Genomic DNA, 25,713 nt, shown 5'->3' on the forward strand with positions numbered 1-25,713 from the left:
CCCCCCAAAGCAAACAAAGCAAACAAAAAACATACCCGTTGAAAAGTCAAACTTAATAATATAAATATCAAGAATTTCCTCAGAGAAAAGTACAGTATTAGCACAGCAGTTTGACTTAAAACATACCCAGCTGTAAGAGTCAAGAAATTCCCTGGACCTTCGTGATTCATGGTGGCTGGGGAAAAAATTACAAAAATATTTAAATAATACACACAACGACAAGAAGGTTGGATTCCCAGAGAATACCAGGTGGCCAAAACGGTCATTATATGCTATATGATCCATACTGATGTATGTGAAATCACAGAAGATCACATGAGTTACCAAAAACCCTTAATGAAAAAAACCTCAAAGCTGGACATATGCTTTGGTGATCCTCTAACTAGTGCCATCATCATGTCAGCAGTTCAGTTTGGTGGGATGCCAATTTACTTAAAGGATCATCTGCTGTTCGCTACTCCAAGTTCTCAGATAGTTATTAAATGTAAAATATGTAGTCAATGTAAAGCTTGGAATGCTAATACAAGTCTAAGATATCATTTTCAAGTCCCAAAGCTCTTTCTATCTAACATTCATAATCCAGTGTATGCGTCACAGACACACTTGGGGTTAGTGCCATGCCAAAGGATATATCACATATTATGGTGATTCGATCGGGATCAAACCACCAACCTTACAATTAGTAGGTGACCTGCTCTACCTCCTGAGCTACAGCCACCCCAGATGAAAAAAAAAAACCCCACTTTCGCCATCTCTTGTTCTTCGAAGCTGACCACTGGAGAAATTCTATGGTATGTTATATTGTGGATTTAGTAAATGTTTTTACTCTCTTCAGGCAGGGCAGTTAAAATATTTGCAGTTCTTCAAGTCAACAGATTTATATAAAGGAGTATTCAAACTGTCATACTCATATCACACAGTATTAGAACCAATGTGTCCTTCAAAAAGCTTGTAATTATTCAATGATGGCAATTAAGCCGTATTCACTGAAATGTAGGGATTTTACTGGCACCAGGTGCAAAATATGTTTTCAGAAAACAATGACACAATGAATTCACAAATGCCCCTGATTCAAAGATGCACATTCACGATCTGATTCACTGTGTTTAACAAGTGTCCATCGTAGTGCCTGTACATCTTATCCATTAGTTCTATGTCAAGTTCAGCATCCCCACCCTCTTCAACACTTTGTCCATGTTGGGAATGAGTTTTTCCTGAAAGTCCCACAGTCGTTTATCCACATTAAGTTGCTCCAGGGTTAATGATCCCTGTAGAGCCACACGGACATGAATGATCCGACAAACATCTAGTGGAACCTTGTAGCGTTCTCCAAAATTCTTGATCACTTCATGGACTGAAGTCCCCTCCACCATTCTGTGACACAAAACACAAGACAGTTAAATGTTTAGAGTTAAGGTTTTAAAATGCATTGATTACTGAAGATCCTGTTCTTTAGAAGAGCCCTGAAGGTTCTCTGAAGGTTTCACAAATCAGCCTTGGGGGATAGTGAATGCTCCCTGAAGGTTGTTCTGGGTTTTTTGGCAATAACTTTCAGAGAACATTCCACTTGGAAAGTTTCACAGAATAACTTCAACTTAAGAGATCGTTAAGGAAAGATTGGCAAAAATAACCCTCAAGTTATTCAGATGTTCTCTAAACTGTGACCTTTAGGAAACTCGTAAGGAACGTTTCTTTAAGTTTCTCTTTGCTGGGTTCATGTTTCCATTTTGTGTGTTTTGTTAGTTCTGTATGAGCAATATGACACATATCAAATCTGAAAGTTCAAGTGTTAATCAAATTAGATCGCAGCAAAATAAAACAAACTGTTCTTAAATATGTTTTGTACTTGAGACTTATTGTAGCAAATGGTCATTTGATGTTTCTTGTATGTTTATCATGGTTTTGGAGAAGTTCAATAACTAAGGTACTGTTTTATTTAGTTGTAGTTATTTTTTTAAAAGCAGTCATATGTATAATTAAGTAAACCAAAGAACTGTATCCTAAATGGAGTAAATCTTCTGTCTGACAAATTCAGCTTACCTTGGCCGAACTATCATCTTGTATGGATGGTATACGTTTCTGGCGGGGTCCTCCCTGTAGATGTGCTCCAGAATATTAATTCCTGGCACCCCGTTCCACTGAGGCAGGTGAAACCGTCCGCTTGGCTCAAAGTGTTTCTTTGGGAAAATATGATTCTCAATAAGGAACACTCCTGCCTTCAAATCAGATAAAAACAAGTCAAATACAACTTCTTATTGTACAGGATACTGAATTTTTGATGAAATGTAATTGTGTTATTTTTTCAAATTTATTACAAGAACAGCCTACATTTGGATGCTGATTTCGGAGCGTGTTCATCAAAGACATCAGGTCATCGTGCTGGTATGGCATTATAATCTCATCAATGTCATTCAACAGGACGTAGCGAGAACGCTCCATTGATCTGTAAATGCACTCATTAAGTGTGGTCAGTTGGCCAAAGTAATGCAAATCCCCTCCATGCTCTGAGTGAAGCCAGCCACGAGATGGATTCAGATGCTTGTCAATGGGTCATTTTTCTATCCTTAGTATAATATTTATACTGTGTTATACTATTTATACTGTATTAGCCTGTACCTGTCACAATAGCTTGCAGCTATGTGACTGATAAAATACACAGATAAAGAATAATATTACAATCATTAAGTGGTGTGGTGTTTCTTAAGTAGGAAGGACACTGTCTATTCCTAACTGGTTCTGAACAGCTGGAAATTCAGTTTACAGCACTAAAAATCCATTTTCCTACAGTGTCTGAAAAGACGTACAGCTCCTGCAGAATTTTAAACTGTGCTACCGTAAATGTTTAACACCAAGTGATAGACTTCTGAGGGGTAAGACACTGTCCAACTACACTTTTTAAAAAAAACAAAAAAAAACTCTGGCAGCAACAGGAGTAACAGGCACAACTTTACAATGTGATACAATCTAGAGACACTGAATTGAGCCTTTGCAGAGCTTGTTAAGGTTCATGCTGTGTCAGGATCAGCTGCCAGTGCACATTTTTGACTTTGTAGCTTGTGGTGGTGTTGCAGTACTCACTTGTACATCTCCAGAGTCTGTGCAAACTGAAGCACATTGTTGTAGTCACCAAAGAGGTTAGAGATGCAGACTGAAGTCAAACTGCATGTTTTCTTCCTTCTGTCCAACTGTGTCTTTGTTTCTTATTGGGAGCCATTGATCAGTAGATGGACTCTCTTTGTCTGGTGTAGTCAAGAGAGTGACATGTGTCGCATTGCAGTTCTGAGGAATCTGACACATGACATCCGTAGTGACAAAGGGAAGACCAAAGTTATCTGGATGCTGTAAAATTGTTGCTGGAGTGGTTTTACTCAAATAGCCAGTACAGCAGAAAAAGCAGTGAAGGGGTTGGATGGAGTCTCTCCTAAATATGCCAATGATGCGTATATCAAAATCCTTCACTCTTTGGTCCATGTAGGCTGACACCAGTAAGTGCTTGGTATTGTTAAGCGGCGTGATGGTCTGCTCGGATATCCTCATGGAGCAAGCACTTGGCGGCCCAGATGGTTTTGGGATTGAGTTGTATGTGCTGGGCGTTTTCACAGTGAAGACCAAAAAGAGGAAGAGTGCAGTGATGAAGACGAGAACCAACTTCTTTTTAAAATGTTTTAACAGCTCCATCCAGCCAGTGGAGATGAAACCAGTTCCCAACCTGTAGCAGAACACAGAATTGTGGTTAGTTTCAAAACTAGTTTTGTTCATGAGCAATACTTCTCCAGGCTTTCAAAAAGGAAACCCTAAACATTTTCAGTGGGATATTTTCTTGGGTTGTTTATTAAATCACTTAACACTGACCTGTCAATCATTCAAACATGAAAAGGCACTTAAATCAAGAATGACCCAGTGTTGTGTCTACAGACAACTTAACAAACAACCAATCATAAATTTTATGTTAAAGCACCTTGTTACATGCAGCCTGATGCAGCTGAATCTACACCAACAAGGTCATTCCTGAAGAAATATTAACCAAAACCTTGTCATATCTCAGCATGCTGTGCAGTGTATCCTTAACAATATGAGGAAACTGGACAAATGGAGGGCAAAAGAAGAAGTGGCAGGCCTAAAAAAAAAAAACTATCTACAGCAGATGAACAGTATCTATTAAAAAGCAAACAAATAAACTAACAAAAAAGAATCCAGCAAAGACCTGGCACAGGAGCTGAGATGCATCTAATCCTCCAGTTGATCGATCTACTGTTCAGTGAAGCCTCAACAAAAATCGTCTCAATGCAAGAGTGGCTGTCTAGAAATGTTTGGCAGAAAAGTCAAATTTTGTCCAAAACTCGAGTGCCTTGAGGTGACTTTAGTTGTGATTTGGCATTAGAAAAAAAAATTTAAACTGAAATGAATGAGCTCTTGTGATGGCATTTGCTTACAAATGTACAACTAGAAACAAGAAGAAAGAACCACAACATTACAACTAATACATGCTGTGAGCAGTACATTAAAAAGAAAAAGTATGTCCATGCTTTTTTCCTTTCTGTTTGATCCATGCAATTAAAAAATGTTTAATAACATTTAATACACCTACGACTAGTGGTGTGTATGGTTGTCCAGCTGCACCATGGCACGACAGAGGGTGATTAATATGGGCCAAAAAAAATCATTGGACATCATCTTCCCTCCCTGAAGGACCTGTCCAGCACTGTCCCACACAAGAGGGCAGGCAGCATCCTACAGGATTGCAGACACCCAGGGCACCGGGTGTTTAAGCTGCTGCTGTCTGGCAGGAGATTCAGGGTACTGGTACGTGGACAAACAGACTCAAGGACAGCTTTTACAACAGGGCAATAGCCCTAAGCAATGCTAACAGCTGACCTGATTGGCCATCACGTGCAATGAACATTCACCCATTCATTTATATATTTATTAAGTCATTCATTTTTCTTTTGCTCATACCTTTTTTGCACTTTAAAAAAAAAAACCCACTTTAAGTTACTGTGTTGTGTTCAGTTGTGCATAGTGCTGACGTGGGACAATTTCCAATTTCGTTTGTAGGCTACTATTGTACTAGGTATGACTCTGACAATAAAGCATTATCTTATCTTAAAAATATATATTTAAAAAATGTAAAAAAAGACTGTTGCAGAAGCCAGAAAAGAGAGGTTTAAGACTGGTGGAAGACCTGCAAATAAAGACACGGAGCAGTTGGATGAATTGCTGATGGGAATGATGGAAAACCAACAACCTTTGGAGAACATATGAGATGATGACCATTAAGACAGCTCAGACGGGGGATCAAGCACACCTAAACTGAGTATATTAGTGCACTGATTTAGCCTCTCCTAATCATTTTATACTATTGTTTGTCATCAACAACTGTCTCATCTGTTCATTTAATCACATGAACTGTTCTTGTGTGTAGGTGGAAATCAAATGGACAGAACTGCAGAGTTGCAAGGCAACTTCCTAATGGAGCTTCAGGAGTTGCAGAGATGTCAAACGGCCGCTGGCTATGTCCAGATGTTGACGAGAGGATCCGTTATTACTGAGGGCCTTCGTCTTTGTGGTAACAACTGGGTTTTTCAACAGGACAACGCTACAGTACACAATGCCCGCAGAACAAGGGACTACTTCCAGGAGAATAACATCACTCTTCTGAACCATCCCGCGTGTTCCCCTGATCTAAATCCAGTTGAGAAACTTGGGGATGGATGACAAGAGAAGTTTACAAAAATGGACAAAAGTTCAAGGCATCTTCACCACTTGGAGAAATGTTTTCACTCACCTCAAGGAAAGGCTTGCAATCAAGCATGCAGCAACAAATTTTTGAAGTGATCAAAAATAATCGTGGAACTACTCATTACTGACTTCATGTTTGGAACTTTGACTTCAGTTTAGGAGAGGGGGCTTTTTTGGAGGTGTGATCCTAAACTTTTGATCAGCTGTAAAACTGCCTGTTTCAGTTTAATTGTTTTAATTGCATCAAAAAATGTTTTGTCTCACTCCCATTTCTTCTCATTGCATGTTGAAGCTCTACTTGGAACCTTGTTAAGATCCAACCATGCAAAATACGATTTTTTTTTGCCATTTTTCAAGATGTTTTAATCTTTTGAACGGGACTGTATAAGAGATATTTAAAGTTATCAATTTTTCCTATGCTGCATAATTCCATAAATCTTGCTTTATACATTTCATGTCTTCAGCATGTGTCTGCAATTTCAAAAATAGTAAAAATAAAGAAAATCCATTAATGAGAAGGTTTGTCCAAACTTTTGACTGGTAGTGTACATTTTCTGGTAGAGAGGTGATGAGCTGCCCACGGGAATATGGAGGAAAAACAGAGACATGAATGTAGCTTACATCTGTGGATCTGTGCAAAGCTGGCAGTGTTAAATTTGTTTCAAAACCCCCACGTGGGCTTGTGATGTATTATATTTTAACTTTTTTTTAAATTTGCCTCTTACGGGCACCAGCATACCCTCCGCATTGATCACTCCGCTTACTGCCACAACATCATCATGCAGTCACTTATATTAATGCCACTATTAAGGTGTGGTAACCTGCTGCAGTATTCTCCTGAATGATAGGTGCTGGCCACAAATGTACCGATGTAGGAAGAGAAGAAATCAAAACAAGAAGCAAATAGTTTTTCCAAAGTGTTTTTAACAAAGTCTCCAATTTTTAAACAGCTGCAACATTGTCCTCTGTATAACTGTATCCGAGTTTCTGTACTGGAATATCATTAAAAACTGGCACACTCAAACATTTGTGTCTTCAACCCAGCTGTGACACAACCCGCCACGTTATGAGAAATCGAGAGCCACACAATCGGCCGCAAATATTGTGACGAATGCCTCATGATGTGATATCAAAATCAGCGAGCGACACCCATGACAGGTTGCACAGCAAGCATAAAAACAACATCATTAGCCATTCCTGGGTCCACTCTTCTTTGATTCCCATAGCCAAAACAAACACTGTGGTATCACTGAGTTAAAAGTGGCCCAAATGATTTCATCTTCAATAAAATGATCAGTGTGGCTGCCTCCCAGCTGTTACAGTAACATTAACATCCAGGCATGCATGAAAGAGAGTTTGAAGTTAGCAGGAAGTTAGTTTGCCAGTTTCCATCTAAAGATGAAATGCCATGATCCGACTGGCACGATCTGATATCGTCGTGTTGGTGTTGTTCCCAGATCATCATACTAAATGTTGTTCCAGGATCAACATTGCAAGTGACCAATCAATGTTGTGACGTCATACTTTTGCGACTTTGGGAAAAACCGCCGTAAAACAAAAAACTACTTAAGCTGCGAGAAACCGCTCCTGTCCGCCGATCAACGGACCCTGACCCTAACCCTTTAATAAATGGTAAGCAGAATTGATATTGTCCTTGCAACATTGGAATTTCATAAATGCACGAATGGCTTGGCGCGCAAAAGAATAACGTCACAACAATGTGATTGGTCACTTGCAATGTTGAACCTGGAACAACATTTTCATGATGATCTGGGAACAACACCAACACGAGGATATCAGATCATCCTTCTGACTGACGGATTTCTAAAAACACTAAATTAAACAGCACCAGTGTTTGTATGCTTTATGAAGTTGGACTAGCTGGCATAGAATCAGAATCAGAATCAGAATACTTTATTGATCCCTGGGGGAAATTATTTTTTGTTACAGTGTGTGAAGTAGCATAACCTAAGCAGCATGAAAGGTGATAGGAAGACAGCATCTGCAGACCGTTCAAGTTTCTTTTTAAGTGTTCTTTATTTTCTGGCGTTGCCCTTCAACAATTATCTCACAAAACATAAACCGCCCTGAGTCAAAATCTCACCTGCTTTATATAAAATTCCACTCACACCTGGATCTCATTAACCTCTACCATTGGGAAAACAGGGTAGACTAAATAACACAGTCTAGACAAAGAAACAGGAATAAAATCATTTTCCCACTTAACAAACTCATTCACCCAACTAAACAGTTTGAAAAGTCAATCTCTTCACCTAATCTGACTCATGAGGTTATTTTAAATGAAATAAACAATTTTACACAAAATAAACACCCCTTCCTTTGGTTACACCCAATTGACATGATCAATGACATCATATCCTATAAAATCAGGAAGTACTGGGGCGGCTCTTCCCACATACCTGTTTTACACATAGGACCTATCCAAAGGAACACGCAATGGTAAGTATAACCAAACTACATACACAAATGAAAGATTCAAATCAATTAATGATGAAATGACATTTAGCTTTAAGTACATTTGCACAGATGGCATAAATATAACCAATACTACCACAAACAGACCCGGGACAGTATGTAGAGCTAAGGTTACATGTGCTGTGTTTACATTAAAGCATTATGATAGACTATAGGATAACAGAACACAGAATAACAATATACGCAAGTGACAAATGGCAAATGAATTCTGTCCTAGCCACTTTGTCACATCCCCCCCCCCCTTAAGTCCGTTACTCTTCATAGGAACGGGAAAGAAAGTCTGCCACAACATTCTTTTTCCCTGCCCTATATCGAATCTTAAAACAATATGGCTGCAATGAAAGATACCACCTCGTGATCCTTGCGTTGGTGTCTCTCATTCTGCTCATCCACTGTAAAGCTCGATGATCGGTTTCAAGCACAAATTCACCTCCCAGCAGATAGTATCTCAGAGTGTCCAAAGCCCATTTTATTGCCAAAGCTTCTTTTTCAATTGTGGAATACTTCATTTCTCTGGGGAAGAGCTTACGGCTTATGTACTGCACAGGTCTTTGGTCCTTTCCATCACCTTGCAGCAACACAGCTCCCAGCCCAACTCCTGAAGCATCAGTCTGTACAATAAACAGGCACGTAAAGTCTGGACACTGCAACACAGGCTCATTACACAAACAGTTTTTCAAATCCATGAATGCAGCCTCACACTCTGGAGTCCATTTAATTTTGTTGGGGCATGATTTACGAGTTAAATCACTAAGAATAGCTGATCTGGTAGAGAAATTAGGGATGAAACGACGATACCAGCCAGCTAAACCCAGGAAGGATCTCAACTTTTTCTTTGTAGATGGAGGAGGACAAGAGGCAAGGTTCTCGACCTTACTCACCTGAGGGCGGATGACCCCACCCCCAATGACGTATCCCAGGTACTCCACCTCGGTCTGTGCAATGTGGCATTTCCCAGGGTTGATGACTAGTCCAGCTGTTCTGATGCGTTGCAGGACATCAGCCAGATGTTTCACATGGTCCTCCCATGTCTCGCTGAACACCACAATGTCGTCAATATATGCTGCTGCATAGCCATCAGCTCCTTTCAGAACCAAGTCCACCAGCCTCTGGAACGTGGCTGGAGCTCCATGTAGTCCGAAAGGCATAGTTCTGAAACGATAAAGTCCGCTGGGAACCCTGAATGTAGTTAAATCCCTTGAGGACTCTGTTAGGGGGACTTGCCAATAACCTTTACAAAGGTCGAGTGTTGTGAGGTACTTGGCATTACCCAAGCGCTCAATCAATTCATCCACCCTTGGCATAGGATATGCATCAAAAACAGAGACAGCATTAAGTTTCGAGAAGTCAACACAAAATCTCTGTCTTGCATCATTTTCCTTGGGGACGAGTACCACAGGGCTACACCACTCACCTCTAGATGGCTCTATAATCCCTGTTGCAAGCATTTCTTCCACCTCCTGTTTCAATGCTGGCATTAGCTTTGCTGGAACTCTGGAGGTGGTATCCCTGATGGGTGGTTGATTCGAACAACGCAGGTGTATGTCATGCTGAATAAGATGGGTGTAGCCTGGCTTTGTGCTGAAAAGCTCCTGTGGCATTATGGCCGCGAGCTCCTCCTGCTGTTCTGGTGATAGATGGCTCAAATCCGGAAATAGCTTTTCTTCAGTACTGGTGGGAAAGAATTGCTCTTGAGGCTCTTCTTCCTGCAGTACAACACGAGCCCACAACTGAAGTGATTGCTCTGGCTTCTCAATCCACTCCCTCAACATGTTGACATGAAACACCTGTTGCTTTTTCCGACGATTCGGCATGTTGAGCTCATAAGTGACAGGACCTGCTTTCCTGTTTACCACAAATGGCCCCTGCCATTTGGCTAAGAGACTGCTTTCAGTGGTTGGCAAAAGCAGCAACACTTTTTGTCCTTCTTTAAAGGTCCTCCTGCGAGCTGTCTTATCATAGTTCTGTTTTTGACGTCGCTGGGCACTTACTAGGTGACAATGAGCCAGTTCCTGAAACTGTTCAAGCTTGTCCCTCATTTTCAACACATAAGAGAGGGAAGAGCACTGTTTTTCAGGGCTAGCTTCCTCCCAAGCTTCCCGAAGTACATCCAGTGGACCTCTGACATTATGGCCGTACAAGAGCTGAAACGGAGAAAATCCAGTTGATGCTTGTGGTACCTCTCTATAGGCGAAAAGCAAAAATGGAAGCCATTGGTCCCAGTCTTTTCCCGATTCTCTTACGAACCTCCTCAGCATTGATTTCAGGGTTTTATTAAACCTCTCAACAAGTCCATCAGTTTGTGGATGATAAGGGCTCGTTTTGATTCCAGTAATTCCCAGAAGTTTGTAGACTTCTTTCAACAGATTGGAAGTGAAGTTTGAGCCTTGGTCTGTCAAGATTTCTTTGGGAATACCCACCCTTGAAAACATCTGTATCAGACAATTAGCTATTTGGCGGGCTTTGACCCTTCTCAATGGGAAAGCTTCAGGATACCTTGTTGCATAGTCACAAATCACTAGAATGTACCTATGCCCTGAACCACTTCTCTCCAATGGGCCGACAATATCCATGGCAACACGAGAAAAGGGGACGTCTATTACAGGCATAGGAATGAGTGGGGCTCTGTCTCCTTTCCTACTTGGGGCTGTCAGCTGACACTGTGGACATGATTTGCAAAACTGGGCAGTGTCTGAAAATTGCTGTGGCCAAAAGAAACGAGTTACCATTCTGGAAAAGGTTTTAAGATGTCCTAAGTGGCCTGCCCAAGGAACTGAATGAGCCAACTGCAAGACTACAGGCCTTAAGCTTTTGGGAACAACCAACTGGTCACCAACTTTGCTACGACGATATAGTCGTTCAGTCTTGACAATGAATACTTCCCGTACTCTGTCTGTAATCTGTGCTGATTCTTGGGTGCTCTTAGCAAACAGGGGTGCTAAAGAGGGGTCCTCCCTTTGGAGTTGGACAATATTGCTCGGGACAATCAGGAGCTCATCGATCTCTGGTTCAGGAAGTGACTCAGAAATTTCTGTCCCCCTCACTTTTTCCTGTCTTCTCTGCATTTTACTTTTCTTTATATGCGGCCTACTTGGTCTGTCAATATCTGGAATTTCACTGTCTGCATAGGGCAACTCACTCAAACCTGGCTCTGACTGAGAAGCTTTATTACCAGACCTAGTGACTATTAGCAGACCTTCACATGCAACATGCAGATTCTTCTCTTCTCTGTCCTTCTCTGTCTTTGCTAATAACTCCCCAAGAATTGGCATGTCCCGGCCCAACACAACCTGGTAGGGAAGTTTATCCATTACTCCAACTGTAAGTACGTACTCCTTTTCATTAACTTGCAGGCAAACATTGGCAATAGGATAATCAACATTATCACCATGAACACACCAGACTTTAACTTTACCACAAAATGTGGTGTCGCTAGGGAGGCAATCTTGCCTGACAAGTGTGCGGCTACTGCCTGAATCCAAGAGGGCAACACACGGTTTTCCCTCAATGAAAACACAGATGGTGTGCTCCTGATCACTGGAGGGTACTAGAGACTCTGTTTCTTCCTCTAGCAAGTCAAAACACTGTGGTGAAAGACACATGTAAGTCTTACTGACTTGCTGACCTGGGCAATCTGCCTTAAAGTGACCTGCTTGACCACAGGCATGACACACCAACGGGCCTCTCTGCTTTACTTCTCTAGCGCGGCTACTGCTAGTGATTGGGGAACTTTGTTTAGGGCTTTTAGCTTTGTACCCATTCCCACCCCCTGACCTACCCACAAAAACATTGGCTGAACTGGGTTTTCCTACCATGTACCCTTTTTGTGGGCGTCGGGCTGCAAGAAAAGCCTCTGCCATCTCTGCAGCTTCTTTTGAAGTGGTGGGGTTGCACTCTTTCACCCAGGTCCTCAGCTCTGGGTTAAGAACTCTGAGAAACTGTTCCATCACTATGATATCTCCTATTTGGTCCTTTGTCTTCTCCTTTGGAAGCGTCCACTTTTCATATAGGTCTTTAAGGCGGGTTCGCAGCTCTTTGGGTGTCTCATCGTCCTTCACCATCATGTTGCGGAATCTGGTTCGGTAAGTCTCAGCACTTATTTCAAATTTTTCAAGAACAGCGGTTTTTACCTTATCATAGTCCATTGTTTCTTCAGTGTCCATAGCAACATATGCCGCACGTGCTTTACCACTAAGAAGTGGAGCCAGATGCAGTGTCCATTCTTCTTGTGGCCACTGACATCCTGTTGCAATCCCCTCAAAAGTGGTTAAATAATGTTCAATATCTTCATCCTCACCATAGGGCTGCATCTTCGGGCCTTTCCAACCGCTTACTCTGCCCAGATTGGATGAATGTGGTGCTGCGGAAGATTCAGGGGGGTTTCCTCGCTGTTGAACAGGTTGCTGCACCTTTTGCCGCACTGAGGAACTAAGAGGCACTCCGGAATCAGCTACTGCACCTTCCCACAGCATCTGATGCTCCCGGCGCTCCGACTGGACCTCCTGCTGCAGTTGGCTGAACTGGTGTTGCATTCTATGCCACCGTTCATCCTGGCGTTGTCTGTCCTGCTCCCATTTTGCCTCACGGTCAGCATGCTGTTGCATCAGGCCTTTTAATAAAGTTGAGAGCGCTGAGAGACTTTGTGCTTCCGTGCTGTGCTCACCCGTAGCTTCTGGCAGATTGCCATCATCTTGGGCCTCCTCTGGGGGAAAATCTGTTGGCCCTTGAGGTTTCCTTGACTTGGCTGATTTCTGCATTGCTATAACCTATTGGCCTGGAGCCACTGCTGCCACCATTTGTGAAGTAGCATACCTAAGCAGCATGAAAGGTGATAGGAAGACAGCATCTGCAGACCGTTCAAGTTTCTTTTTAAGTGTTCTTTATTTTCTGGCGTTGCCCTTCAACAATTATCTCACAAAACATAAACCGCCCTGAGTCAAAATCTCACCTGCTTTATATAAAATTCCACTCACACCTGGATCTCATTAACCTCTACCATTGGGAAAACAGGGGTAGACTAAATAACACAGTCTAGACAAAGAAACAGGAATAAATCATTTTCCCACTTAACAAACTCATTCACCCAACTAAACAGTTTGAAAAGTCAATCTCTTCACCTAATCTGACTCATGAGGTTATTTTAAATGAAATAAACAATTTTACACAAAATAAACACCCCTTCCTTGGTTACACCCAATTGACATGATCAATGACATCATATCCTATAAAATCAGGAAGTACTGGGGCGGCTCTTCCCACACACCTGTCTCACATATAGGACCTGCAAGCACAATATGGACACCATGGTAAGTATAACCAAAGCAACATAAAGAAACATAATTTACTAGACATGTACCTGTAAACAGAAGAGAATTCAGATGATCTGATGGTTAGTAGTGTTTGCTTTAAAACACATGCATGGATGTAAAGAATGTAACTACTGCTACCACAAACAAAACCCGGGATATTGTGTGTTAAGAGAAGTTACACCAGCAATGTCTAAATTAAAGCATTATGGCTGACTGTAAAATAACAGAACACAGAATAACAATATACGCAAGTGACAAATGGCAAATGAATTCTGTCCTAGCCACTTTGTCACAATTGTTAAGAAACGCTTCTAAATTTTCGTAACGTTACGGGGTGAAGTTCAACCCCATTGGCTTCTGCGCAGGAAGTGCGGTCGCCATTAGTCCGGTGTATCTGTTGACCGTTAAGAGCGGTTCTTCACCGGCTGCTCGGCCTATTTTCACAGGTAAAAGACCAGACTTAAGTGCACTGTGCCGCATATGGTAGGGTAGTTAGCTGTCCCTAATTTTTGGGTACTTTCCGTGTTTTGTAGAGACGTAGAGGCGACGTGCATTGGCACTGGCTGTAACATTGATATGCCTCAATAAAGGTTGAAAGTAAGAAAAAAAATCAATAGCGGGCCGCCATCTTGGTTGAGTCCCCATTCGCCGCCAGTGCATTTTTTCTACTGAGGAATGTATTCACCCATGGTAAATAAGGAAAATGTTTAAATATTTTTCCAAACAGATAAGGCAAGAAAGGTCAATAATCCCACATATGGTTTCAGTAGTATGCCAGTTTTGGCAACACTAGGGTGCACAAAAATGACCATAGCTGCTGACTCAGCATTGATTCCAATTTGGTTTTGGAGAATGAAATGAAAACGGATCAAGTGGGGTTATTGACATTGTAGCTTGTGTATAAAAAGTTTGGGTTTTTTTCGTATTTACTGTCAGAAATGATTCTGTCCTGTCATGCCACACCTTATGTTTGCTTTTGTTGATAAAAAAAAAAAAAAATTATATATATATATATATATATATATATATATATATATACACAATTTTTTTTTTTTTGAGTTAACACATTCCTCAGTAGAAATACATGCACTGGGGGCAAGTGGAGACCCCTCCAAGATCGCGGTCGGTGGGGATACACGCTCCAACAGACTGGCCCAGTCCATGTCACCTCTATGTATATTTGATCTATGGAAAGCCACGTTAGGCCTTCCAGCACCCAGTGTATTCAGGTCTATGTAGTTTTGAATGTTTGGTTCTAGCTCACACAGCTTTGACAGGTGAAACTTATTCACTGTATTGAAGACTCACAGGTGAAGTTGAAAATACCATCTTTTGTATTTTTGTGCAGGCACAACTTTCTGGTGTTATACACTGTCCTGGCGTTGCAGATCTAGGGGTTCCAGTTAAGACATGGTCAGCCTTCTAAAGAAAGTGGGAATCTCACCGAAATATTCAGTTACTTTGCTGTGTTTCTTGCCAGGACAAAGGCTCAAACCATCATCTTCTCCTGGTATCGAATACCAAGGGACCTTCTGAAGTAAGCTTTAGCAAGTAAGCTTGAATTGAGTAATTCAGAATCATGAAGTATGGATTGGCCTTGCAAAATCTGTAAATTTGCAACCTCCACTAAGGAAGAGCTGATGAAACATTATAGGTTACGCCATATCCCCAGTGTACAGCCTCTGCCATGTCCTTACCTAGATTGTTTTTGTTCATTTAAGTCATGGGGTAGCCTAAAATCACACATATCAAGGAAACACTCAACTCACTCAACAATGAGAACCTCTGAAATACTCAGTTTCTGTTGCCAGTTCTGTAATGTGGGCACATTTTCCACTGAAAAAGAGTATTTTGAACACCTTCTATTTTTTTCTATCAATCAGGACAACACAGTTGAAAAGCGCAGAGAAATTGCTATTCGCTGCCTCATAGTCTATCTTGGAGAGAAGGAGGAGGATCTTTTCAAACAATACAGTGTAAGTACTTGAGTTGGTTTTTAATTTTTTGTTTCGTTTTGAATGCATGTCTCTGTTGGGTCTTTGTGTTTTGTTCATTGGATTTTCTGTTCAGGTTGAGTATTTAAGTCATTCAGTGCCATAGACGTCTTTAGACGTCAAAATGAATCCGAACGCTCAGTGCCATAGACGCCTCTTGAGCTTTTTATTGAATTGAGAAGGTGGTGGAGTTGATTACATGGATAAAATCCCACCAGCGTGACAGTCGGCTCTACTGAGAACGAGTATTGTGGTGCGATTTTTGATCCAGCGGGAGTAACACACACACACAGACTCTCTGAATCATAAATCAGTCGCTTTTTTCTTATATATTTTTCAAATGTACATTTTTACAGGTGATTTTTTTTACTTCATAGTAGTAAAACATAGTTGAGATGTTGCATGAATCATTGAAACACGAAATATTTACATCAAAGTCACTGATCTGCTAGAAAAACCTATTTACACAAAGCGCTTTTGATCCAGAAACAGGTGTTTTGTCATGAAAGTTTCTCTTTTCTACTGCAGATTTCTAAATAACAGAGGTAGAAACATTTTTTTTTTGCCGCTGAAAGAAGAGAGACTCATTTTTGTCATGGTGGTTTCAGAATTCACATAGTCATAGAACAAAATATTCTGTGAGCCTTCAAAATCAGTGAAAAAGCTAAATATCTCTAGCACTGAGGGGAGTATGAAATCTGAGAGTGGCTGGCATTGAATGAGTTAAGGGACATTCCAACCCTAAGTGAAGATATGTCTATTGCCATGTATAAGTGAGAAAAAAGCATTTCAGAATTACAGTCCGAAGATGTTTATTGCCATTGTCATTGAACATAATTTGCTGAATAGAAACCTGTTTTCCGTGATAAGGTGCAACATAAACACACAGGATAAAAAAATTTTGTAGCCAGCGCAGTCATTTTCCTGATCTGGCAGCAGCTTTAGCAGAGCATAAACAATGGAAGTGAATGGCAGGTACTAGCATTTTGTGTGCAAAAGTGATTAAAATCACTCAATAATGATACCAAGTATTCCTGGGGAGCTCAACAATCATGCTGACTGCAAATGAAAAGTATGAATTGACATGAAGGATTTTCAGGAGCCGATTTAGACTTGGGACTACATTACGACAGAGCACTGCTGTAAGCCTCCACATGGTTATAACACAGCAGTTGAAGCCACTGCCGACCAGTGTCTATAAACCAACATGCTATTTGTGCAATATTCTTCAACAAATCAAATACCCATCCATTGTTACTGCAGCTTACTATGCTTGTATAGTAGTGGCTGTGTGTGTTTGTTTATGGAAGCTGGAGGCTTTTTCAACTGTTGCGTTATATCCATGCACCATGCAGTGGATGTTTACAGCGGTGTTTGTCGTAACTGCAATGTAGTCTCAAGTCTAAATCAGCTTCTGCAAATCTTCCGTGTTACTTTTGCACTTTTCATTTGCCCGTGAACATGATTACTGAGCTCCCAAGAAATATTTGTTTTCATTACTGTTTTCATTTTTGTTAGTCATTTTAATCACTTTGCACACAACATGCTAGCACCTGCTATTCACTTCCATTGTTTATGCTCTGCTAAAGCAAATGGATTGCTTCCGGATCAGGAGAATTAGTGTGCTGTTTACAAAAGGCTTGTTTCTCACTTTCTAACTGTGGCAATATGGCAATAGATAAAATTTCACTTAGAAGTGGAATAACCCTTAAAAATGATTTATTAGATTTTCTTTTCAAAGTGGAAAAACAAAACTGTGAAAAACAAGACATTTTTTATTTTAAACGTTGGATTATGGTTTAATTTAGCTTTTAAAAATTACAGAATGACAAAGTAAAATCACTGAAAAAACACAAAAGACAACCTGTTTTAGCTTATTTTCCTACCTGTAGTAGTTCATTCCCTTATGCACGTCATCCTGAAGTGCTTGAGCTATGTATTTTATACATCCTAACATTTAATTTCTCCTACAAGGATGAGGAGGAGCTCAACGCAGACCTTGCAATGCAAATCATGAAGATTGCTATCATTGGTGATGGGCCTCCAACCATCATCGTTGAGGGATCCAAGATCCTGGAGAGGATTGATATTGCCAGATCCTGTGCTTTGATGATGGGAGTAATCTACGCTCTGAACCTTACCTATCCCAAGCAGCTGAAATTTACCTTTGAGGTATTTCAAAGCTATGCCTTGAGCTTGATGGACAAAAAGCCAGCTCTAAAGTAATGAATCTTAAGTTTGGTATTTTCTAGAGCAGACTTGATAGACCATTCGTGAGTGAGTTTCACAAAAACCTTATTCCTGCATTTCTGGCACTACTTCATTGTGTTTTTACTAAATTTTAAAAGCGCTGTTCTTAAGTCTTCTGAGTTAATGTTTTGCCGTATCTTAAATGCTGTTATTTGCACATTTTTAAGGAATGCGTTTAATTTCTCCCATGACCTGTGTTCTGAGGGTATTGGTGTGTTTTAAAGTTTGTGTAATGCCCTCTTTAGCTGGCCTTAATCTTGAGGGTGAAAAGTCAAATATAGAAGAGAATCAAGAATACTTTGTAAGAGTGCTGACAAATGTGAATGAAAGAAGCTTTGCTCATTTTATGTTTAAATTAATGCATTTAATGTATAGCAGCCTGTCATCTTTTGTTTTGATTCACTGTCACATGTTAAAGTAAAAAAAAGAGGATTCAAGTAGTAGGTTGTATTACAATTTTAATACACAGTTCCTTAAGTTTCAGCGGGCAATTTGTGTTCTAGGAAACTGAAGCCCACAAATCTTGCACTTTACACGCACGTTAAAGAATTGTGATGTTTGTTATTGTACTTAAATGGGTCTAACTCATTTGAATACATCTGTCTGAATTTCTATTCTTTCTGAGCACCAGGTACGAGTCCCTTAGCTGATGTCCAGGTATTTGGCATCACATCTGCCGCATTTCAAACAAATACACACAACATCCATTTCTTTTTTCTGAAGGTCATGACACAAGCGCACACACAGCCCATGTTAAGGCTGACCTTCGTTTGGGGAAAAAGTGATTGACAAGTTTCTAAGGTCTTAGGACCTTGACTTCTTTGTGGGCAGGCACCACCATGCATGAGCCTGCCTACGCCTCTGCGGTCGTCATGGTTATCAGACCAAGCCCAAATGATCCAGGTTGATTCTTGGCGAGCGACTTAGCCTGCTGGGAACAGGTAAATGCCCTTATAGTAGAATCTCCTGTGGGACCAAAAAATTACTAAACTGTAACCAAAATATCATATTTTGACCACATAAATAACTATTCATGCTGACAGTTAAGTGTCATTTGAATTATAAATTGTTTTATTTTTATCAAAAGTTACTTCACCATACTAATATAATCTTGGATCAACTTAAATTCCTGTGTAGTTGTTGACAATTATTAAGTTCATGTTACTCAGAAGGTGTTTTTTTTTGTTGGCCAAAAGTAACTCACTCTACATAAAATTCACGTTGGATCAACTCTAAATTTTTGTGTTTCTAGTCGAAAATCTTAAGTAATTTTACTTAAGAGTTTTTAATTGTGGACCCAAAAAGCTACTTCACCATACCATTATAAAATGTACATCTGACAACCAAAATTCAAAATTTCAGTCTACACAAAACTATCCAGATGTTTCTATAATAGTGGTTCAATAATGAGTGTCAATAAATCTAATGAAAACAACTTATTTTCATCATTTTCACATCTACTATTGTCTAATAAATCGTACAAAAAAAAAGAAAAAAGTCAGAGAGACACACAAAAGAACACAGCATGTTGTAGTCACAGCTAAACGATCCACAAGAGGGAATTCTGAAAACGGAAAAACTAGACATTCTGCGTCACAGTCACACGCCTGAATGCGAATGGACAATGAAGTTTGTTGTGTGCGACCTGTCATATAGAGTATGTGTAGCATGAACAGTGTCCATTTAAAGGCCTGGGGGAAACCGTGTGCGCCACTGTGGGAACGAACTGGTATTCATCTCAGTTGTTGAGTCCACAAGAACCGGGGACCTTTCAGGACCTATCACACACACGATTATGCGCTAATGGTGGAAACTGGAAACTTATGGACAATACCATACAACCACTTAGGTCGTATAGTTTATTAAGCCACCCAAGCCGTCCTTCTATCCTAAACATTCTGCCCAGTCCTTCAGGACTGCGCCTGCACCCCTTTAACCCTGCCATTTAATTGCATTGTTTTCAGACCCTTTGTTAACTTCCTTGGATGAGCTTCTACAAACACAGCAGTTAACCCCCATCCTTGCTTGGTTCACCCTATCGCTGAAACTATGTTCATTAAAGTTCTGCAACTGTGCTTTTTTTTTTTCTTTCTCTCTTTTTACTCGGCCAAAACCCACACATGGCCTTTCGCCAGCAAAGATGTGAATTAGTTTTATGTGTATGATAATAATAAAAATACAGAAATTATTGTCGGTCGATAATTTTGGGGTCACGGTCGATAGTTTTTCCGATAAAAAAAAATGTGTCAGGAACTTTGGAATTGTAAGTATTAAAATTTAAATATCTTGTAACTAAAAAGGAAAAGTTGTTAAATTTAACAAATAACCCTTAGTGAGTGTTGGTTTATTGGAAAGAGATAAGCAACCTGTGGACCATTATGGCAGCCATGGTTAGTAGCTCATCATAGTGCAGCCACGAGATTATTTTGTCCATGAAACCATAAAGCTGCACTTTCTTTTTGCCTTATAGTCTGATTTGTCATAACTTCTCCGTTGTGTGTTAAGCTTTTCTTGGCGGTCACTTCTGCACCCTGACCTGTCTTATTTGGCTCAGCAGAACTAAAATATATCCTGCTGCTTTAACACACAGCACTCACATAAGCTCAGCGATTCTCTGCGCGAGCAACCTCATCACATGTTTAAGCTGCGGGAGATTTCACTTGTCATGTTTGCATAGTAAGCTAACAATTAATAAGACGATGTCAGAGGAATTGGTGCACAAATTATCATCACTCACAGATCAGTACTGTCGCTCTCTATACACAGTTCGCAGCGATTGCAAAGTGAAATCAAAAAACAAGCGCAAATTCAACACGATTTCAATATGTCACATATTGACAGTGGCTCACCCAATGACATAATTACCCAGCTACATTTCTGAAAGAATGCAAAAGCATTGACATATATTTTTCCTTCCTACAATAGCCCGACAGGCAGGGCAGAGATAGCCCCGGGACGTTGGGCTAGCGATATTGCGAGCCCTGTATCTGATTGAGGAATCACTCATCTTTGGAAAAGAGAGTTTATTACAGAGAAATGTCTCTTTCCAAAATAAAAGCTATACTATCCGCTTCTTCTGGGCTATATTCTCAGCAGCATATTAAACATATCAGGTCCCCATAAGGAGAATCATGTGCTAACAGCTGTCTAAATGACTCGGCTAAAGTTTGTAGCATGTGTGCTTGTTGTTTTTGTCTTTGCACTAGGATGATGTCGGCGTAATGTGCAGTCATATTCGTTGTGTTCCCACTAGTGCTTTCAGGTTAATCTCGTTGAAATAACCTTAACGCCACAACACGGCAAATCTCCGTTAACGAGCTACCACCGATCGCCCCGTGCATGGGGCTAGACGGCCAACACGTTAACGAGCTAACTGCGCTAACACACTAGCTCCCACCCATGTAATTGAGCATTGCATGGCACATCCAACATACTGTTTTACTTTAGTCCATGACTCGCTTACCTTCAGGGTCATACGTCACATGAAAACCAAAATAATTCCAAACGCCAGATCTGAATGAGGGTGGGGGAGGTCCACTTCTGTCTCGCTAGCTTGCCCTGCGCTCTTCCTTCTGACCATGCTGTCTGTGTTGAGTGCTCAGTGAATCTGCGTTCGACTACTCCGCCTAGGCTGCACTCTCGAGCCTAGGCGGAGTAGTCAAATGCAGATTCACTGAGCGCTCAACACAGACAGCATGGTCAGAAGGAAAGTTGATAAAATAAATTACAAATTTTGTATTGTTCTTTTTTTTTTATCCCCTTTGGTTTTCTTTCTTTCTCTCCCTCTCTTTCTTTCATTCTTTCCCCCTGTCCTATCCCACAGTCATGTCTGTCCCGTTTGCAACTGAAAATAAAATAAATTCATAATTATAATAAAGGTCAATCAAATGGACCAATATGATGATCCACTTGGTAAAATAAATCCTCTTGGCATCTTTCTTGGTCTCAAGACAACAATTCTGATGGCTATAGATCCAAACGGGACACATAAAAAAAAAAAAAAAAAAAAAAAAAAAAATTAAATTTTTTTTTTTTTTTTAATTGTATTGTTCGATACATATGCGTACCGAACCGAAAGCACTGTATCGAACGGTTCAATATCGATACGAATATCGTTGCACCCCTAATATATATATATATATATATATATATATTATACAGCTAATATATTAGCTGTATAATACCAGTAGGCCAGCTCTAATAGTAATTTGGTATGGCTTCGCGGGCCAAATTTGGCCTAATTAGGCTAATTACATTTGGCCCGCGGGCCAGAGTTTGACACCTATGCATTAAAGGAACATTGACTAGTGACTAGGTGTGAATATGTGTTTTTTTAGAAGTATCACAAGGAAAGTTTATTTCTAAAGGGATAAATGTGTGTCCTCGGATGCTCTAAAAAGTGTAAACTATTGAGGTACAGTTGGGATGTGTGTGCTGGGATGCTTTTGATAAGGAAGCCTCTTTTATTGTTTTGTGACTTGTTTTGCTGACTGTTGGGGCCCTAGTGCAGGTATATTACTATAGCATATTTACTAACACTATAAGGAGAACAACTGACTATTTGTCCATTGTTCCTTTTTGTTTTTCATTGGAAGTTATGCATAGTTAAATGCACTCTTTGTTTGTCTGACATCCATCGTAACAAAGGGAAAACCAGAGTTATCTGTGGTGTAAAATTGTTCCTGGAATTGTTTTATTTAAATAACCTGCAAAGCAGTAAAGGTGGCGGAGGGACTTGATGGAGCCTTCTAAATATGCCAGAAACATGCATATCCAAATGCCTCATTCGTTGCTCTGTGTAAGCTGTCATAAGGAGGGGGTTTTGTCTTCTCAAAAATTCTCTTTGTCTAATCACCTTTCCTTGTCAATGATGAGGTATGTTCATTCATTTCAAATAAACTACAAAATGTGCATGATACGTTACCAAAACGTGTTTTTGCTGTGTAGTTTCAGGTTTCCACTTTTGTAAACAAGAAACACCAGTAAAAATGTTCCTCTTCTTTCTTTTTTTTTTAAACAAAGATCAGACCAAATTAAAAGCCCACCCATTCATAAATTATCCAGCTCAAAATCTATCCTTTTTCAAACTATTAAGAGTTAAGTTTAAATTTGATGGGACTTTATTTCTCCAGTGAGACCCCACATAAAGGTTAAAATGATCTCACATTCTTGACATAATTTCAGCCAGTCACATGGATAATAGCTTAACTATGGTGAGGTCTGGCACTAATTTGCCTTGGTAGATTATTAGTGAAGGTCATATGTATTAACTATTGTAATTGTGTTCCTTGTTCCCTGTGCCTCCCCAGTCAGTCATGTTTCAGTGTCAGGTCTGTGTCTTTGTGGTTGTCTCTTGTGTTTCCTGGCTTACTTTGATAGTCTCGTGTCCTGTGTTCAGTGGTTTGAGTTTTGCTTTGTCTCATTATGTCTGATTAGTCCCAGCTGTGTTTCCACCTGTTCCCCATCCTCTTGTTAACCTTCCTGTGTACTTTAGTCCTCAGTCTTCCCCTGTTTGTTGTCGTGTCGTACAACTCCCCTGTTGCTGTGTATCCCCTGTGTGCACTGCTGTGCCTTTTTCTAGTTTCTCAGTTTCTGTTCCTTGTTTCTAGTGTCTAGTTTTTGATTTTGTTTTTTGTATTCAGGATTTGGGTTTTTGCTGAATCATAGCATGTACGAATCACTCACTCACTCACCCCCTCCCTCCTGGCTCACAGCTTCTTCTTCTTCTTGGTTGGCAACCAATGTTAAGGCGCATTACCGCCCCCTGGCTCACAGCTCAGTGGACATTTAGATGAGAAAATATATTTGACACATTTAAGGAAAATACTAATAAAATAAAATAAAATAAAAATAAATAAATGTTCCCTTTAGAATTTTTTGGCTCTTTTTTTGCTCTATAAAATAGTTGTTTTCTTTTACAATCATTCATCTTAGCAGTAGGATTTACATTAAAAGAGAAAAAAAAAATTAAGTTTGAGTGAAAATGTACATTTTTGCACTCTCTGGTCACCTGACTCAGTGACTCAAATGACTGAAGAAACCCGATTCACTTTGGTGAGTGACTCATTAAAGCTCGATTCAGTAAAAAGAATCGAATTTACCATCGCTAATGGAGACAGGCGAGCTGAGAGAGACAGAGAGTGAAATGCTGCTTGTTTTAGTAATCAACGTAGTGCTGGGCTACACTTACCTGCTGACAGAGGCAGAGATAATTTTCTACCTTGGTATTCTTGAGTGGTATAGTTCATACATTGCAAGACTGGCTGTCTTTATTTTTCATAGTTCAGAGCTCATGTCTTGAAGTTAATGGACTTGTGTTCTCATGTGTTATCATAAAGGTAGGGCTGTAGAAGATGTACATAGCATAAAAACAGTGATACTCTTTTCAATTTTGTTTATGTATGTCAACAATTTAAACGATTAGTTACATTTACTCATTTAAGTTGCAATGAGTTCATGGACAGCTGTCATAAGTGTCTGCCAGGTGCCCCTGAAAAAGATTTGACCATGAAAACTGCTTGGGTAGCAAACTAAAAGGTTGTCTCCTCCAACCCTTAAATGAAGCAGATAATAAAAGAAGTTAGACTTTAACCGTTGAATCCGTGAATAATAAAGAAAGGCCTTTAACACCAGAAGCTCCACTTTAGTAACAGTCAAGCTGAGGTTAATTATTACACAGGTACATCTGTCCTACAAAATCAGATGCATGCTGTATGTTTTACAACATACTCAGCAGTATTGTATGAAAAATGAAAAACACATTGCTTCATTGTACAGTGGATGACAGATCTGTGTACCATGCAGGCAATTCAAATCATCCTCTTAAGAACTGAGGAAACAAGTATCTTTCAGGTTAGATGTTTTTGTGATGTCCTGCCTCTTTGGAGCTAAAAGAAGCCAACCAAACACACAAGATATCATTGGATAGGACAGGATATCCTGTATTGAGCACATATTAGGGTAGCTAATATTTAAAGATGTTAAAGATGATATAAATTAACAGGCTGGGTTTCAGAAGGATATAGCACCAATTCACAATAATAGCTGTCTTGTGGCATTTTAAAGGCCTTACAATACCAGAAAGAAATCCCAACATTCACACGCCCCCCTATGAGCAAGAACTTGGCAACAATGATAAGGAAATGCTCAGGCCGACGCAGGCTCAGTGAAGGGCAGCCATCCGCTGTGACCAGCTGGGGGTGAGGGGCAAGAGAAGAAAGAGCAGACAGACAAAAGGCAAACTATGGAAAAGGGAGCCAGAGTTTACTCATTAGTAATGAGTAAACGCATTCGTTTAACATGCTACAATGAGTTAGTGTTTCACAACAGAGTGGTGACAAGAGACCATAAAAGGAAGATTCAAGTGACTTCAAGTGACTACAGATGAAAAAAATCCTGGCGACACGAAGTGGGTGGACTCTGCAATAAATAGAATAGAATAGAATAGAATAGAATGCCTTTATTGTCACTATACAGTTGTACAATGAGATACAGAGCATCTGCTACTCAGTGCAAACATGCTGGGGGGGGGCACAGTTCTGCAGTGCTATATACATATGGATAGTATTAACAGAGGGAAAAGATATATATATATCTATAAAATGTACAAATATACAAGCCGGTTTAAAAAAAGTAATATGTAATAAATAGTATTGTATATATACAGTTGGGTTATTGCACATAGAATTGGTATTGCACAGGGGTGGTCCATAGAGGAGGTGGGAAGAAAAGGAAACGAAAAAAAGAAGGGGGGGGGGGGGCTGTGTTATCGGTGCATGTGTGAGTTCAGGGTGGTTATGGCTTTGGGGAAGAAACTGTTTTTGAATCTGTGGGTTTTTGTGTTGATGAACCTGTAGCTGAACATGTTGAAACCAGGGTGGGAGCTGTCCTCGATAATGTTTGCTGCTCTGCTGAGGCAGCGGGAG

The 25,713-nt window shown here is 40.2% G+C and overlaps 1 long non-coding RNA gene and 1 pseudogene across 1 annotated transcript; one reads left to right on the forward strand and one right to left on the reverse strand.

Moving 5' to 3' along the window:
- Nucleotides 1-755: 755 nt before the first annotated feature.
- Nucleotides 756-3,733, reverse strand: LOC120739765 (annotated as a pseudogene).
- Nucleotides 3,734-14,597: 10,864 nt separating this feature from the next.
- LOC120739559 lies at nucleotides 14,598-17,682 on the forward strand. Its single transcript, XR_005697245.1, has 3 exons — nucleotides 14,598-15,081; nucleotides 15,428-15,520; nucleotides 17,513-17,682. It is a non-coding gene; the product is annotated as an uncharacterized LOC120739559 (long non-coding RNA).
- Nucleotides 17,683-25,713: the final 8,031 nt, after the last annotated feature.

Source organism: Simochromis diagramma, unplaced genomic scaffold (assembly GCF_900408965.1).
Source record: "Simochromis diagramma unplaced genomic scaffold, fSimDia1.1 OVJJ01000304.1, whole genome shotgun sequence".
In the NCBI taxonomy this organism is placed as follows: domain Eukaryota; kingdom Metazoa; phylum Chordata; class Actinopteri; order Cichliformes; family Cichlidae; genus Simochromis; species Simochromis diagramma.